This window comes from Morus notabilis, unplaced genomic scaffold (genome assembly GCF_000414095.1).
Source record: "Morus notabilis unplaced genomic scaffold, ASM41409v2 Scaffold353, whole genome shotgun sequence".
Taxonomy (NCBI): Eukaryota; Viridiplantae; Streptophyta; class Magnoliopsida; order Rosales; family Moraceae; genus Morus; species Morus notabilis.
In genome coordinates, this window is record NW_010357109.1 from 334,067 (window position 1) to 349,820 (window position 15,754).

At 33.9% G+C, this 15,754-nt stretch overlaps 1 long non-coding RNA gene across 2 annotated transcripts; it reads left to right on the top strand.

Moving 5' to 3' along the window:
- The first annotated feature begins 1,382 nt into the window (after positions 1–1,382).
- LOC112091677 lies at positions 1,383–4,927 on the top strand. Of its 2 annotated transcripts, none has more exons than XR_002902260.1 (4): positions 1,383–1,693; positions 3,301–3,363; positions 3,969–4,068; positions 4,734–4,927. It is a non-coding gene; the product is annotated as an uncharacterized LOC112091677 (long non-coding RNA). The 2 variants fall into 2 exon arrangements; XR_002902261.1 differs by having other exon boundaries at positions 1,383–1,684.
- The last annotated feature ends 10,827 nt before the right edge of the window (positions 4,928–15,754 follow it).

The window sequence follows — 15,754 nt, forward strand, 5'->3', positions numbered from 1 at the left end:
TAGTTATCATGACAAGGTAAAATGAAAAAAAAAATTCTCATTGGTAGGATTTTGGTTTTGGCATCATATTTTGTCAATTTTATCTAATTTTTTATTTTGATTAGATCTGACGTGCATGTATAACCTACTGCTGAAAGCACTCATGAGTAGAGGTGTCAATTGGGCCAGGCCATCCATAGACGGCCCGGCCCAGCTCGCTACAGTAGTCAATTCGGCACGGCCCGATCCTGTACTGTTATGAGCTGGGCTGGCCCGACACACTAGAAGGGCCTGGGCTGGGCCTCATGTTTGAGGCTCGCAGCCCAGGCACGACCCAGGCATGGCCAAGGCCCAAGCACGGCCCAGGCAGGCCAAGGCCAAGGCCCGTGAAGGGCCAGGCACGGCCCAGGCACGCGAAGGGCCAGGCCCACGACATGAAATTTTAATGAGGTTTGAGGCTTTTTAGGGCCAATTGACCGACCTATGTCGTCCGGTCAACCAGTCATTTTCTTGTAATTATTTATATTAATTCAATAAAATCACATCTTTTTGGGGCATATAATATATTACTTTTTTTTTTGTCATCAAATTTGAAATTAGAAAAAAATCCTAAAAAAAATGGTTAATCATAAGTGAAACTCAAGTGCATTAAGAAAATTAGGTTAAGATTGAGTTTATACATAACAGAATCTTCTGGAAGCACTTAGGTTTTATAATTTACTTATCCTAGAATACTGCACTCTTTTTTCTTTCTCTAAGGTTTTGTTCCGATCTCCCCATGAGGTTTACTTGGCAAGATTTTTAACGAGCCAGTCATTTATGTGTACTTATTTGTATTATCTCAATTCAATAAAATCACATCTTTTCGGGACATATGATATATATTTTTTTTTACTTAAATATTGAAAAAAAAAACTAAAAGGGCCCGGGCCCGGCCCTGGGTCTTATGGAGTAGGGCTGAGGGCTAGTGCTCCTCAGGCTCGGCCCTGGCACGGCCTAGGCCCGCCATGGGCTTGAGGTTAGAAGGGCCGTGCCGGCCCAGCATGGCCCTGTTGACATCTCTACTCATGAGGAGTGTTTTTAAAGAAAATCATTAGTAGACAAATTGTTTTTTTTTTTTTTTTTTGGCTAATCCATAACAACATAAAATTGAATGCAGAGGATATCCACTTTTTTTTAAGGTATTCGCTTGCTCTTTTTGGTTGTCCTCGCATTTGCACAAATCTCCATACATATCTCTCCCGGGTCAATTAAAAATAAAAATGACACTTCAGGAGAGGAACCTCCAATAAAATGAAAACACATTATATATTTCAAATTTAAATTACCAAAATAACCCTAAATGAAAGTAAAACAAAACTTACCTCACATTCATTTTCTCCTCTCTCCCCTCTTTGCCGCCACCCACTTTTCTCATTACCGGCGACGACCTTCTTTCCACTAAAAATGATGGGACGATCTTCTCTCCAGAGATCATGAAGCCAAAATCATGAGCTCGCAACTTCAAAGTTGAGATTACCCGAGGCTTCTCTCCTCGATCGCCGCCGCTGCCCCGAGACGAAGTGAAGAGAAGGCCAATAGTCATCGTCCGTCTCAACAAAAAAACTGTTGTCGATCGAGATCCGTCGCTGATTGGCGATCTCAATCTACCTGACGGCCCTGACACCGACGAAGCTGTTCTGGCGACTTCGGTCTTTATTTTAGTGTACGAGGGGTAAAATTAACTTTTTGCTCACATATTTACATATTTGTTTTATTTTGTTCGTTTCTGAACTGTTACTCTTTAAGTCAACTATACTCACTCCTCAAACCTCAGCAACTTGTATAAGGTTTAGTTTGGTATTGCCTTTTCCTTTCAAAATTAGTTTTTACTTGTAGTAGAAGTTGATTTAAATGTTTAGTAAATTTTCTCAAAAGTGATGTTTGAAGAATTTTTTAAGAATTTACAACCAAAATCAGAAGCAACCACCTAAAGATAACTTTAGCTTTTAGACTTAGTAACATTGTTGATTTTTTGTTAGTTGAAATCTCCGTGATGCTAAACTTGGTTATGATGGCTTGGAGACAAAAATCTGAAATTAAAACTATGTTTACATACTTTTTTGCATGTCTTGTGGATTTTGATTACGAGGTTGATAATTAGAGCAAACTTAACGATTTTAGGTTAAACATATAATCCTAGTATAAGCCGACAAGATATTTTCCCCAAGTCTTCTGATGCTTGTATAGCTATGGTGGATAGATTTTTCAACCTAGAAAATTTAACCTGAGGTGAGGTATCTATGATTTAGTCAAGCATCATTTTAGGTGTTAAAGACTGGCCCGGACTCAATTACTTAGTTAGGAATTTCTAATGTTACTAAGAACTTTGGAGATGATAATGGAAAATGTATGTGAAAGTACAAAGCTTCTTTCGTAGGCAAAGCATGATCAAGCATCATAAACAAAATGGCAAGTTTGTAAGGAATACAACGTGGATGTTCGTGTTTAATCTAAAAACTGTAATTATTTGATAAGTTTTTGAGGATTAACCTTCTTAGACCCTTAAAGTAGATGTCCTAAGCTTCGCATAACCGTAAAAATTGCCTTAAACGGATAACCGTAGCCTAAGATATGAAATTTTGAAGTTGGATGTAATTGTTGCAATTCTGCAGGAAAAATCAGCAATTCATGATCTGGTGTAACGTGCTTTTTTAGGTATTAATGGACCTAAAACCAAGCTTATGATAATTCTTTAGAAAGCCCTAGATGTCTATTTCGATTGGGCATTGATTTTATAATTTTTGAGACTACATAGAATATTTTGTGAACATTCTCGTAGCAGTCGTAAAACTGCCATTTCCAGAAACTGATAAAATAAAGAACTGAGGTTCCTACTTTTTGAAATGAGAGTGTTGCACTTAAACCACCTTTGCTACAATTTATAACAGGTTATTAGTGACGTGTGAGAGTTGAAATCACCTCATTTGGAGTTTTGTAGCTCGAGTTGTGTGCATAGGAAGTTTCATATAGAAACTTTCTAAAAGCAGTCAAAAATAGGAAAAACAAAATTTTGATTTCTTGAAAACTATTTTTGAAGTACTTAAAGAGGTCAGATTTAGACATATGATAGTTCGTTGAAAATTTATACATGTCTACTTTGTTTTGGGGTCAATTTTGGAATTTTTAAAGACAGAGAAAATATTTTATGAATTTTCTTCTCAAGATGGACGAATCTGTGAAATTACAGTTTTCAGGGGAATATGATTATGAATTAGAAATTGATTTATGGCTGAGCTATTGAGCTCTAATAACGATGGCCAATTTGTTTATTTTGGACAGTAGAAAGGAAAACGAACAAGGGAAGCGAAGAGAGTTAAACTCAGATTTTGCTAAGCAACTCAGGTAAGTAGAGTATGACTTCTCTGCAGCACTTGTAAACTTTATTTGATAGACTTTCTGTGGAATGTCTAGTATGCTATTATGTGAATTTTTGTGACATTGTCAATGTGTATATTTTGTGAAGGCATGTTTATGTTAATATATTGTACACAAAGTAGAGCATCACCGGGATTATTAACTTACTTGTGATTGAGCACATAATAGCATGCATTATAGGCCGGTACTGCCAAGCCCTCAAAGGACTCCTATTGTGATATGGTGATTGATAAAATTGTGATTGAGCCGTGCAAGTCTCTCGAGCCAAGTAGGTGATGACAAAGACTATATTGTGATTTTGAATGCGCTGACCGTTCCCTCGAGCCAGGTGGGTGATGACGAGGAACCTGATATTATGATTTGAGAAATTGACATGTGGTTAGATTGTGAAAAAGCCAGTGGCAGTACCAGGAGGGCCCTAGAGATATATAGTGCACGTGCATAAAGTGTAAGAATTGATTGGCATAAGTTACCTAGGATGTTGTGATACATGCATATGTTAAGATAAGATTGTGTAGTTGTAGCTCTACTTACTAAGCCTGTAGCTCATTAAAGTTTGCTCTGTGCTGTAGGTAAAGGTAAGAAAAAAGTAGAACAGGAAGCAGGGGAGCTGGCTTCGTTGACTGCTGTACATATGGTTGGACCGAAGAAGCTGCACACGGATTATTTTGGGTTTGTAAATACATATATTTTGGAGTTAAACTCATAAACCTTGGATGACTGTATAATTTTAGTTATGGCTAGAAAACCTTATAGGAATGGTGTATTAACGAAATTTTATTTAAGTAAAAATTTTAAAACACCATAGTTTTGACATAAGTGAAAGTGAGGGTTAGTTATTGTGGCACATCCTTTGGATTAATAGTAAGAAAGGCTTGAAAAGAGATGGTATAAAAGGGTGTCACAATTGGAAGATCTCGTAAGATTCCTCGACGAGAGCAATCGGAACCAGCTCGTTAGGGAGATGGTAATGAACTCAGAAACGAGGCTCCCGAAGTGCCTCATGCTAGGGCACAAGTGGGTGATGACAGAGACTATATTGTGATATTGAGAAATTGTGATTTTGAATGCGTTGGTCGTTCCCTCGTGCCAGGTGGGTGATGACGGGGAACCTGATATTGTGATTTGAGAAATTGACATGTAGTCAGATTGTAAAAAAGCTAGCAGCAGTACCGGGAGGGCCCTAGAGATATATAGTGCACGTGCATAAAGTGTAAGAATTGATTGGCATAAGTCACCTAGGATGTTGTGATGCATGCGTATGTTAAGATAAGATTGTGTAGTTGTAGCTCTACTTCCTGAGCCTGTAGCTCATTAAAGTTTGCTCTGTGCTGCAGATAAAGGTAAGAACAAAGCAGAACAGTAAGCAAGGGAGTTGGCTTCATTGACCACTGTACATATGGTTTGACCGAAGAAGCTGCACACGGATTATTTTGGGTTTGTAAATACATATATTTTGGAGTTAAACTCATAAACCTTGGATGACTGTATAATTTTAATTATGGCTAGGAAACCTGATAGGAATGGTGTATTAACGAAATTTTATTTAAGTAAAAATGTTGAAACACCATAGTTTTCACAGAAGTGAAAAGTAAGGGTTAGTTATTGTGGCACATCCTTAGGATTAATAATAAGAAAGTCTTGAAAGGAGATGGTATAAAAGGGTGTCACAGTTTTACTAAATCTTAGGGAGAGAAAGAAGTCTGGGTACCTTTCATGAGTGCAATTTAACTGTTCCATTCAAAATTTTTATTTCTTGATACATTTTTTTTAGTTAAGTGACTATTAATGAGAAAAAATTGATTTTATAGACTAAAGCAGAATATTGGGTATATAAAAATATGTATAAAAACTGGTTACTTAGACGAAAGATATTTCGAATGACTTCTCAGTAATAATACAATTGTATTGACGAGTTCTCCAGTCATTAGATCATAGTCATAGCTAAGCTAATAGTAATCGCACAAAATTCTCCGCTCGAAAATATATAAAATAAAAGAGTTATACAAATCATGTATATAGAAAATAAGCACGACGCAGAAAAGGGAATCAAGAACAACACGAATAACCAAATTAAAAATTAAAACATATAGCTACAAAAAGGCCTCGTTAAAGGATTATGCTAAGCTCCTTATAAAGACTACTACAAAGAAGCCTCGTTAAAGGCATTTTAGTTAAAACCTAATGAGAAAAAAGAAAGAAAAGAAAAAAAGAAGACAAAACGAAAAAACAAGTACATATCTACTTATGGAGTAATCAGTAAAAAATTTATGTCATATCTTTATAAACTGCAACAGAATCGAAAGTGGGACAATAGAACCACCAGGATAAAACTTCCTCGATGTAACATAAGAAGCAAGCTTGCCTTTCGTATGATTGACTTCACAATATATATGTATGGAACCCGATATGAATTTCTTTCTAGGAAGCCTAAAATTGGAAAAGGAGATAAATACTCCTTAAAATATATGGATTTAAATTTTTATCATTTATTTTTTATTAATATATCCTTCTTAATCAAATAATTATGACAGTTAAAACTGTACTAATTAAGAATAAGAACTAAATATTTAGACTCATACATTTTTAAACTAAGTTAAATAATTCTCCCTAGCTAAAATACTAGTCTAGCAAGCACGAGAACAGATAGCTAAAGGATTAAGCAAAAATTTTCATACAAGAATAACCTAAACCAGATTTTTTTTTTTCGTTCACCGTTTCAGCCCAGTTCGGCCCATTTTAAGCAGCTGCAAAGTCTAAAAAAGTGTTTGGTAAGGGTATTTGTTTTAAAGGAAATAGTAGAAAATAGGTCAATATGAAAAGTTTAAAAAAGTATATAGATTAATTTTTAGTTATAAAAATTAATAGGTCATAACTTGTGAAGTTATGATTCATAATCAGATAAGTTATGGATAAACTTGTCAAGTTATGGTTCATAACCAGACAAATTATGGATAAAAACCGTAAATTATGGACAATAACTTGTCAAGTTATAGTTCAATAACCAGACAAGTTATGAACAAAAACAATAATTTGGCCTATTTATTAATTTATGTAAATTATTAACCTATTAATTTTAATTCATCTCAAATCTTAACCTATTTCTCTCTTTCTCCCCTGTTTTAAACTGAATGTCCAATTTAACTTGAGTTTAACCGTGCAGAAAAGAGTTTAAAGTCTACTTTTCAAACCATTCTTCTACAGTATCCCACCGTTTTTTCCACTCCGCTTTCAAGGTTACCTTTTTCTTTTTTCTGCTGGTCAAGCTGATGCTGTGTTGAAGTGTCGTGGCCCCCTTTCAATGCTTTGGACTTGTATTTATATCCACTATGGTATCGTAGTAAAAAAAAGAAAAAAAGGAAAAAAAAAATAATCTAGTAGGGTATTAATTTGCCACTTTTTCTTTTCTTTTATCCTACTAATTAACCATTGTAAAATATTATATTTTATTCATTTTTTATGTTGTTTAATATAGTTTTGGACAACTTCTAATTTCATTTGCCTATGAAAATTTTCTTTATCACGCTTCCAAAAAAAAATATATTATTTTTAACTTTAAATAGCAATTAGGGTAAAAAAAAAATCCAAGACCAGTTCAAATTATAATTCCGATGACTCATCCAAACACTAATTTGGATTTTATTTTTTGTTCTCATTAAAAGTTTCACTGTACATCTAAACCCTAATTCAAACTACTTTTTAAACCATACAATTCAGATACAATCGGGATTTACCAATAGATTTTTCTCTTTTCCCTACTAATACGAATATATGAGATTTAGCATTAGAATTTGTAGTGTTCTTTTCTCATACTAATACGAACTTAGTAAATCCGGGATTTACTAGGTTTATCCAGGATTTACTATTATTGTTTTCACTGTTTTCATATTAACACGAACTTGGTAAATCTAGATTTACCTGGTATATTCAGGATTTACCATTATAATTTGTATTTTTTTCTTCTAGTAATATGGACTTAGTAAATCCTTACTTTACCAAGTATATTTAGAATCTTCCACTAGAATTTATACTATTTTTTTTCAAGTGATTCTAACTTGATAAATCCTGAATATACCTGGATTTACTAAAGAAAAAGGGAGAAAACTAGCAAGAAAATGGTATAATTAGAAAATTAATAATTAAAAACATGAAATGGTCTATTTAATTTCTAAACATCGGCAAATTGGCCATTTACTTCCATAAGTTTTAATTGTAGGCATATTTCCTACAATTTCCCTAAAATAAATATTCTAAATTAATGACTCACCAAAATTAATCATGTATGAAAATTCCTATTCAAATCAATTAATATGTCTAATCCCTATGCTGACAATGAGTTATTCTAAATTAATTATTACTCTTTCTCAAACATTAATAACCATGTTTCAACCATGCACCCTACATTCACGTTAAGATTTTAACATGTTAAAACTCATTAAGAATAGAAAATCATAACACTACACACAGTGACGAAGCCAGATATTTTTATGAGTGGGAGCTTAAAACTACAACAGAAATTTTGAGGGGGCATAATGTTGTGCTTTCAATTTTTTAGAGGGGGCATTGTATAATTTTCTAAAACTTTCATATTTATACATAGGTTAAAAAAAATAAAGAAAGAAGAGTTGGGGACATAGGTTAAAAAAATAAAGAAAAAAGACTTGGGGACATAGGTTAAAAAAAATAAAGAAAAAGTGTTGGGGGCGCTTGAGCCCTGTAGGCATCAGCTGGCTACGTCCCTGACTAAACGAGACTCATAATTATCTTTAATTTATGACATTTTTAAACAAGAATTTATTTAATTATCACTTCTTAGTCTCAAATTAAATATCAAATTACGTAATTATTAATTAGACAACATATCACAAACAATAAACATAGAATGAAATACTCAACATATTTGGGAACAAAACATCAGTTAATAAAAATTATAAAAAAATGAAATACTCATAATCTCAAGAAAGGTGCCTCAAAGTTCCCAAAATAATTTCTCGAATATTTTCGTAATCAACTCTTATTTTCGAGTCTGTGAATGCGTTGAAGAGTGAATTCTCGTCACCAAGGGGGTCGGTCTGCTTGCTTTCCTCAAAATTGCGCCACAAAATAGGCTTTTAAATAGCCTCAAATTCCACACGTCAAACAAGGAAAAAGCAGGCTTTCAGGGCTCTGACGCATCAGGAACAAGTCGTAGTATTAGAATGGCCGCAACAAAGATGAGGGAGACGTGGCGCGTAGGTGTTGGACAAAGGATAGGATGCACGGCATTTATTAAGGCTACACTGCATGGGATCCAACAGCTGCAGGAGAAGACAACACACGAGTTTGGACGAACGGACTGGAGTGAGTAAACACACTCGCGCAGTTGGACTGATCTAGAGCCGATCGAACGGCGAGAATAGGGCATGTGGGTACTACTTTGATGGAGGCGCGTGGAGGATCTTCGAATCCGGATTTCTTTTGAATTGCGATTTGGAATCCCAATTAAGCATTAAACTGCCCTTTTCACCTAATCTGAACACAAATTATTAGAAGGGAACCTAAATAAAACCAAAATAAAATAAACTAAAATAGAAGAAAGTAAAACAAAACAAAATAAAATAAAACGAAACTAAACTAAAAATTAAATTAAATTAAATTAAATTAAATCCTCGAGAATAACACAAATACAAATACAATTTAAAACAAAAAGTAATTACCAAAAAAGAAAATGAAAAGAGCTATGTTTGATAGAGTTATCACAGAGACACACATCACACCATCAGGTAGGTCGACCACAAAGTCTGGCGGAGTGGAGACATAGTCAACCCATATAGTGAAACCCATTGGATATATTTAGTCTCGTTCATTTTACATATTTAAATTTTCAATTTGAGTTGAAATATGATATTTTTTAGAGCTTTTCACTGTAACAGAAAAAGTTAAATGTGACATTTTCTGAGAGTTTTTCACTGTAGCAGAAAAATATAAATGTGGCATTTTCTGAGAACTTTTAACTGTAGAAACTTAAAATTGAAATTCAAATCAGTGAAATAAATGAGACATTATTATTTTCATCTTTTGACTCTTGAATTTTAGCATTGTCCATAATTCTCATCGTGTGAGATCCTTCTCAAAATTCCTTCTAAAGAGATTCTTTTTCTTTTCCCTTTATGTAGGGAACTTTTACGGTAAACTGTAGAGCATATGTCACGAACTCAAAGATGGAACCGTGATTATTAGGATATAATTAAAAAAATTAACCTAATGAAATTAGATTAATTAAAGAAAATCTATAAAAATAAAATAAAATATACAAATATCAAAATAGATATTAAAATATATTGCTATGGAGTCTTTCTTTTATAAACAATATTTAAAACAGTCCATAAAATTTAAAATAATACAACTCTGGGACAGTGTCGACCAATACAGTGTATATACAAGAATATTGTATATCTCAGAATTAAAACTGTAAATCCAAAACAAACGTACCGCTTCGAATCTCGCGCCTTCAATCCATTGGCATCCATTTGTGTCATGTTGTAAATCTAAACCACTAACTCTGGAGGTGGTTTAAAACATTGAAAACATAATAGTAAAAGTGAGCGGAAGACCCAGTAGGATATAATTTTATAAAACTTTATAAATAAAAGTGCTCACGGTCCGAGCATATCATCCGGAACCGATCATCCTTTAAAGAAAGAAAATAAATCTTAAAGTTTCAGTTTCATGCATCAGCAAGTAATTTAATGATAAATTACTTACAGCATTGCTAAGCCTTAATTCACCACCGCAGTAGCTCGTACGGGTTTCGAGACCGGCCCCAAACGATATGATCTCCATATCTCGATCTCTAGGCCATCAAGTGTTTTATCATTTCTTAATAAATCTCATTTTAAGAAAATATCTGTTAAAATCATAATTTTGTTCATTAGGAATTCAATAGTATTATTCATGCTATTTCCTTAAACAAGTTTTCTTTATAAAATATATTTCTCTAAACCTCATTTAACACAATGATGGTTTAATAGCATAAGTCATGCTATTTTCCCAAAATCATTTTCAAAACGTTTACATAGGCCCAAATCATTTAAAACAAGGCTATCAAGGATATAGACAAGAATATCCTACATCTTGACAATTTAATATACGAATAACTTCACGTTGTCTAACCATCTATTCTTGACGCTCCACGTTCGATCGTCCCGCTAGCTTTGTCATCAAAACAATGTTCTAGAATTTAGTTTTCACCTCTAAAACAATTCTAGTTCAATAATGTACAATTACTTCTTATTAGTGTGCTTCGACCCAGATTTAAAGTTTACAACTTATTTCATAATTCAATTTGGAATTCTTTGAAAATCAAAACTCAAACAGTTAATTTGGTTTCAAATTGAAATTTAGCTCAAAAACAAGTTTTCTAAAGAATTTCAGCAGCATTCTGACAGCAGCAAGAAAAATACCAAAACCTGCAGTTTGAGCAGGAATGAAAAAACCAAAACCTACAGTTTAAGTTCAGTTCGAAAATAAATCCTCAGGAAATCATTAAAATCAGTTTCCAAACACTTCAATAAGTTCAATAACTGAAAACCCCCAAATTTAATCCAAGTTCAACCACAATTTGTTCAAATCTAAACCCTAACTAAAATTCATCAAATCTAACCAAAATCATACTTTCTCAAGCTTAGAAATTCAAATCAAAGAGTGGGTTTCAAGGAGTTTTACCTCAACTTTGTTTATGGAGCCTTGCTCTCTCTTTTATCTCTTTTTTTTTCTTTTCTTCCCTACTTTGGCAAGGACACAAAGTGAGAGACAGAGAGAGGGGAAAGTGAGAGAAAGAGCAAGGGAGGGGAAGAGAAATGCCAGTGAGAGAGGGGGAAAGAGAGGTGGCCAGCGGTTGAGAGAAAAGAGAGAGAAGGAGGCCGACAGGGAGCAAAACAGAGGAGAAAGAGAAGAGAAAAAAGAAAAAGAAAGAGAGAATGTGTAGGGGAGTGGTCTGTGGGGGAAGAGAAAGAAAAGAAAGAAAAGAAAGAAAAGAAAAGGAGAGAGAGAAAAGAAAAAGAAAGAAAAGAAAAGGAGAGACATAAAAGGAAAATAAAGAAAAAGGAAAAGGAAAAAGAAAACGAAAGGGAAATATTTTAAAAATATACAATAAAGGGTGTTTAGAGGAAAAGTAAAAATAAATGTATTTTCAAAACTGAGTACTTAAAATTTTTAATAGCATGATTAATTAAGAAAAACTAATATTACATGTTTAATTCTTCTAGTTGTTACAGTTCTACCCTCCTTAAGGAATTTTGTCCTCGAAATTAAAGCTTACCTTAAGATATAAGCCGGTATGGATATCGCTCTTGCATCGTTGCTTCTAGTTCCCACGTCGCTTCCTCAACACCATAGTGTTGCCACAACACTTTCACTAATGGTATCTCACGATGACACAAGCTTTTTATCTTTCGATCAAGAATCTAAATTGTTACTTCCTCGTACGTCGTGTTAGATTGAATTAGAACGTCATACCATTGCACAATAGCTTCTGGATCAGGTTGACACTTGCGAAGCATAGAAACATAGAATACATTGTGCACATGAGACAACTCAAGTGGAAAAGCGAGACAATATGCCACAACACTGGCAGTCTTATATATTTTGGTGCAGGTTTTCATTTCACACCAAAACGAGTGATTCCTTTGAACATGGGTAGCAGTTAAACTTGCAAAGACATCAACGATGAAATGCAAGGAAAAGAATGGCGTTAACGATTTCATCTTGTGATTTCTTCCATCGTGAATGGTGAAATAAGGTTATAGAATTATTGAACAAGAATCACACGAACGTGATTCTTGTACAACGCTCAATGGCTCTAGATTCTCAACATCTAGCTAATCTGACGTCTATTGTGGAAATACGTGCAAACTATATTATGTGTCTATAAAGGGTGGAAAGCCGGTTGCTAATGAAAATAGACATCTAGAGCTTTTCAACGAGCTATTACATGATCTATTTCAAATATTTTAAGCCTTTCAAACACATCTAATAAGAAATTAAAATTTTGGAATTTCAACTTTTCAAGGCAATTTAAAAAGTTTCTAAGCAAAACTTCAACTATGCACATCTCGCCCTACAAAACTCCAAACAGAGTGATTCCAAGCGTTACACCTTACTAATGACGCACACTAAATGGTAGGCTACGTGTTTTAAGTGTAGCAATCTCGGTTCTAGAAGTTGGGGTTCAAATTCACACTCTTTGTGTTATGCCAAAAACGCAGTTTTGATCTTTCTGATGGAAATGATCATAGAACATTCCACATAGATCTAAAGGATATAATTCCAGTTTTTGAATAAAGTAGACACCTAGAGCTTTGAAATGAGCTATCATATGCTCAAATTCAAGCTTTCTAATTACCTCAAAAATAATTTTAAGAAATCAAAATTCTATTATTTCCTGGTTTTAACAGCTTTTTGGATGTTTCTACATGAAACTTCCAATGCGCACAACTAGGGTTACAAAACTCCAAATAATGTGATTTCAACTCTCGCACGTCACTAATAACATGTTCTAAATGGTAGTAATGGTGATTTAGGTGCAGCAATACTATTTCAAAAAGTAAGGGTCTTAGTTCTTTATTTTATCAATTCTTAGAAAAGTCAATTTTGACGACTGTTGTAGGAATAATCATAAAATAATCTACATAGCCCCAAAAACTCTAAAATCAGTGCCCAATCGGAGTAGACATCTGGGGCTTTCCAAAGAAATATCATAAGCTGAGTTTTGGGTCTATTAATGTCTCCAAAAACACATTATATCATATCAAAACGTGGTTGTTTTTCTACAGAATTCCTAGAAATCATGCTTAACTTTAAAAATGCATAACTTGAGCAACAAGTATCCGATTAGGATGATCTTCACAGATATACGAAGCTTATAACACATACTAAATGGTTCTAAACTCACTGTAAGTGCAGCAACTACAGTTTCAAATTTGGGTTTCTAGTTCATAAGTTTCTAGTTTTTATTTAAGATGTAAATTTTACACATCTTAGTAAAACATACACAACTAATTCCACGGGGCTCCTAAATTGATATCTACTGCTCCTATAGGAACAAGACACATAGATTTTCGATTCATAATATTATATGTGAAGTTCAGAAACAGACAAGGCCTTCAAAAACATGTTATAGAAAATTGAAACGGCCTGTCTGGGGAAATCTTTCTGGTTTCATGAAGTTTACCACATGTACTAAGTGACTTCAAAGTTGTTTTTTAATGTAACATCTATGGTTTGACATCTGTTTTGGAACACGTCCAAAATGATGTTTATACTCATCACTAGAACTACTTGTTCTAATTTCACATGAAATTTACAAGATATCTCCCCAGGGTGATCGAACCCAACATCTTCAGTCTGAGGGAACTCAACCTTAACTGCTAAAGAATTTTTTCCATTTAAAAATATCGTTTTAAGATATAGTTCATAATTAGGAATGCGATACACATGCTGGGAAAAGAAGATGAATATGACAACTCATCAAGATGAACGTCTTGGAACCTATGGACTAAGACTTACCATGCCTTTACTGTGGAGATTTCATGTGTCAAGTGGGGAGGAACATCCATCTCATAGTTCTACTGCGACATCTAACCACCATTTGAAGAAAATACTTTCATTGTTATGAAAAACAGACTAATGACATTGGCATGATATACTTCGATTGTCACAACCAATCAATGAGAAAGAAATAAACTCCAATCTCAATAAAATAAGACCAGTCGCCGCATTCAAATCTTTATGAGTTTTAGAATTATATAATGGGACACGGAAACACTTTATCATCTCAGAATCTCAGATCTAGAATATCATCAATTCTAATTAGAAGTCAATCAATAACATAGACCTCTAACCACATAGACTTCCAACCACTTGAATAGAGACACCCAATTTTGGGAATGATTGAACACAAGAACATCAATCATAGACTTGGAATCTAGAAAGTCGAAACAATTCACATAGTCAAATTTGTTTCTAAAAGAAGAATAACTAAAAATTTAGTATCAAATAGATATGAACCAATTGAATCTCCAAAACCCAATGACTGAATGAGGATTTTTTGAAGTCAAGATTGATTACAAGTCTCGCACCAATGATAATCGTACACTGAAAGGAAAAGAATGACATGACATGTTTCCGTATTAGGAAAGAAATTACTGAGACTAATATTCGAAACAAGAAGTAATCTTGATCTTAGAATAACATTAAATTATGATAGAAACATAATATGAATCAGAATACGGTTATGAAGAAGAAAGTCCAACTCCAGATCAAAATAGATTAAGAATAGAGCTCGAAATTAGAATCCCAAAAGCAAAATGGCAGAGAATGGTATAAGATTAATATCCATAGTCAATGTCTTACAATGACATGGTTCAAGTTAACGAGGGAATCACCGAGACTAACACTCAAGACAAGAAATAATTTCAATTCCTGAGTGACATAGGACTATGATAGAAAAATAACACGAATCAATACACAAATAATAACGAAGAGACCAACTTTTGGTCACAACAGATTAAGAAAATAATTCGAAGTTGGAATCCTTGAACCTGTGGGTTATGACCTACCACTCTTCCAAACAATGTCAAATATAATAAATATCAGAGATAAACGCCAATCTCTCGATGGGGTGCATCACCACCATCGTCATCAATCAAAGAAAGAATGATGTCTCATCAACATAAGAAACCCATGAAGTAAACACTCTTGAGCAAAACACTCTCAAGAGATAAAAGAATGCATTAGTGAATTGAAACGAGTGGCTAGGATACAAATCTAGACTTCAAGACTAAACTTGCACATTGATCAAATTGAGAAAAGCAAAACAAGGAGGGAGGAAACTCTATCGATCAAAATCTATTGGAACCCAAGTCGTCGCTCTCCAACGACTTAAATCCTTACATTAAGCGGGTACCAATATTCAAATTATACAAAAGTCAAAATGAATATCGTTTCCTAAACTGAAATTCTTGTAAGAATTTCAAAGTCAACATTGAGTTTGAATTTTTAAAACTGACAAGAGTCAAGAGCACTTATGGAAGCAAATCAATAAACATTGGGTCGAAATCAATACTTCCTGAAAACTTCAAAGTCAACTTTGACATCAAACTTCATATCGATAAACATCAATAATAGAAAAATGGATTCCATCCATCAATGTGCTCTAGGAAAATGAAACAGACTCTGACGTCAAATTCTCAAATGTGACTGTATCATGTATTCACTAGTATTGTACGACACGTCCCGACACAAAGCTGTTAAAATAACAAGAAGACTTAGTAGAAAAACTCATACAAGCTCGACTTTCCATGCAATTCGAAGTCGTGCT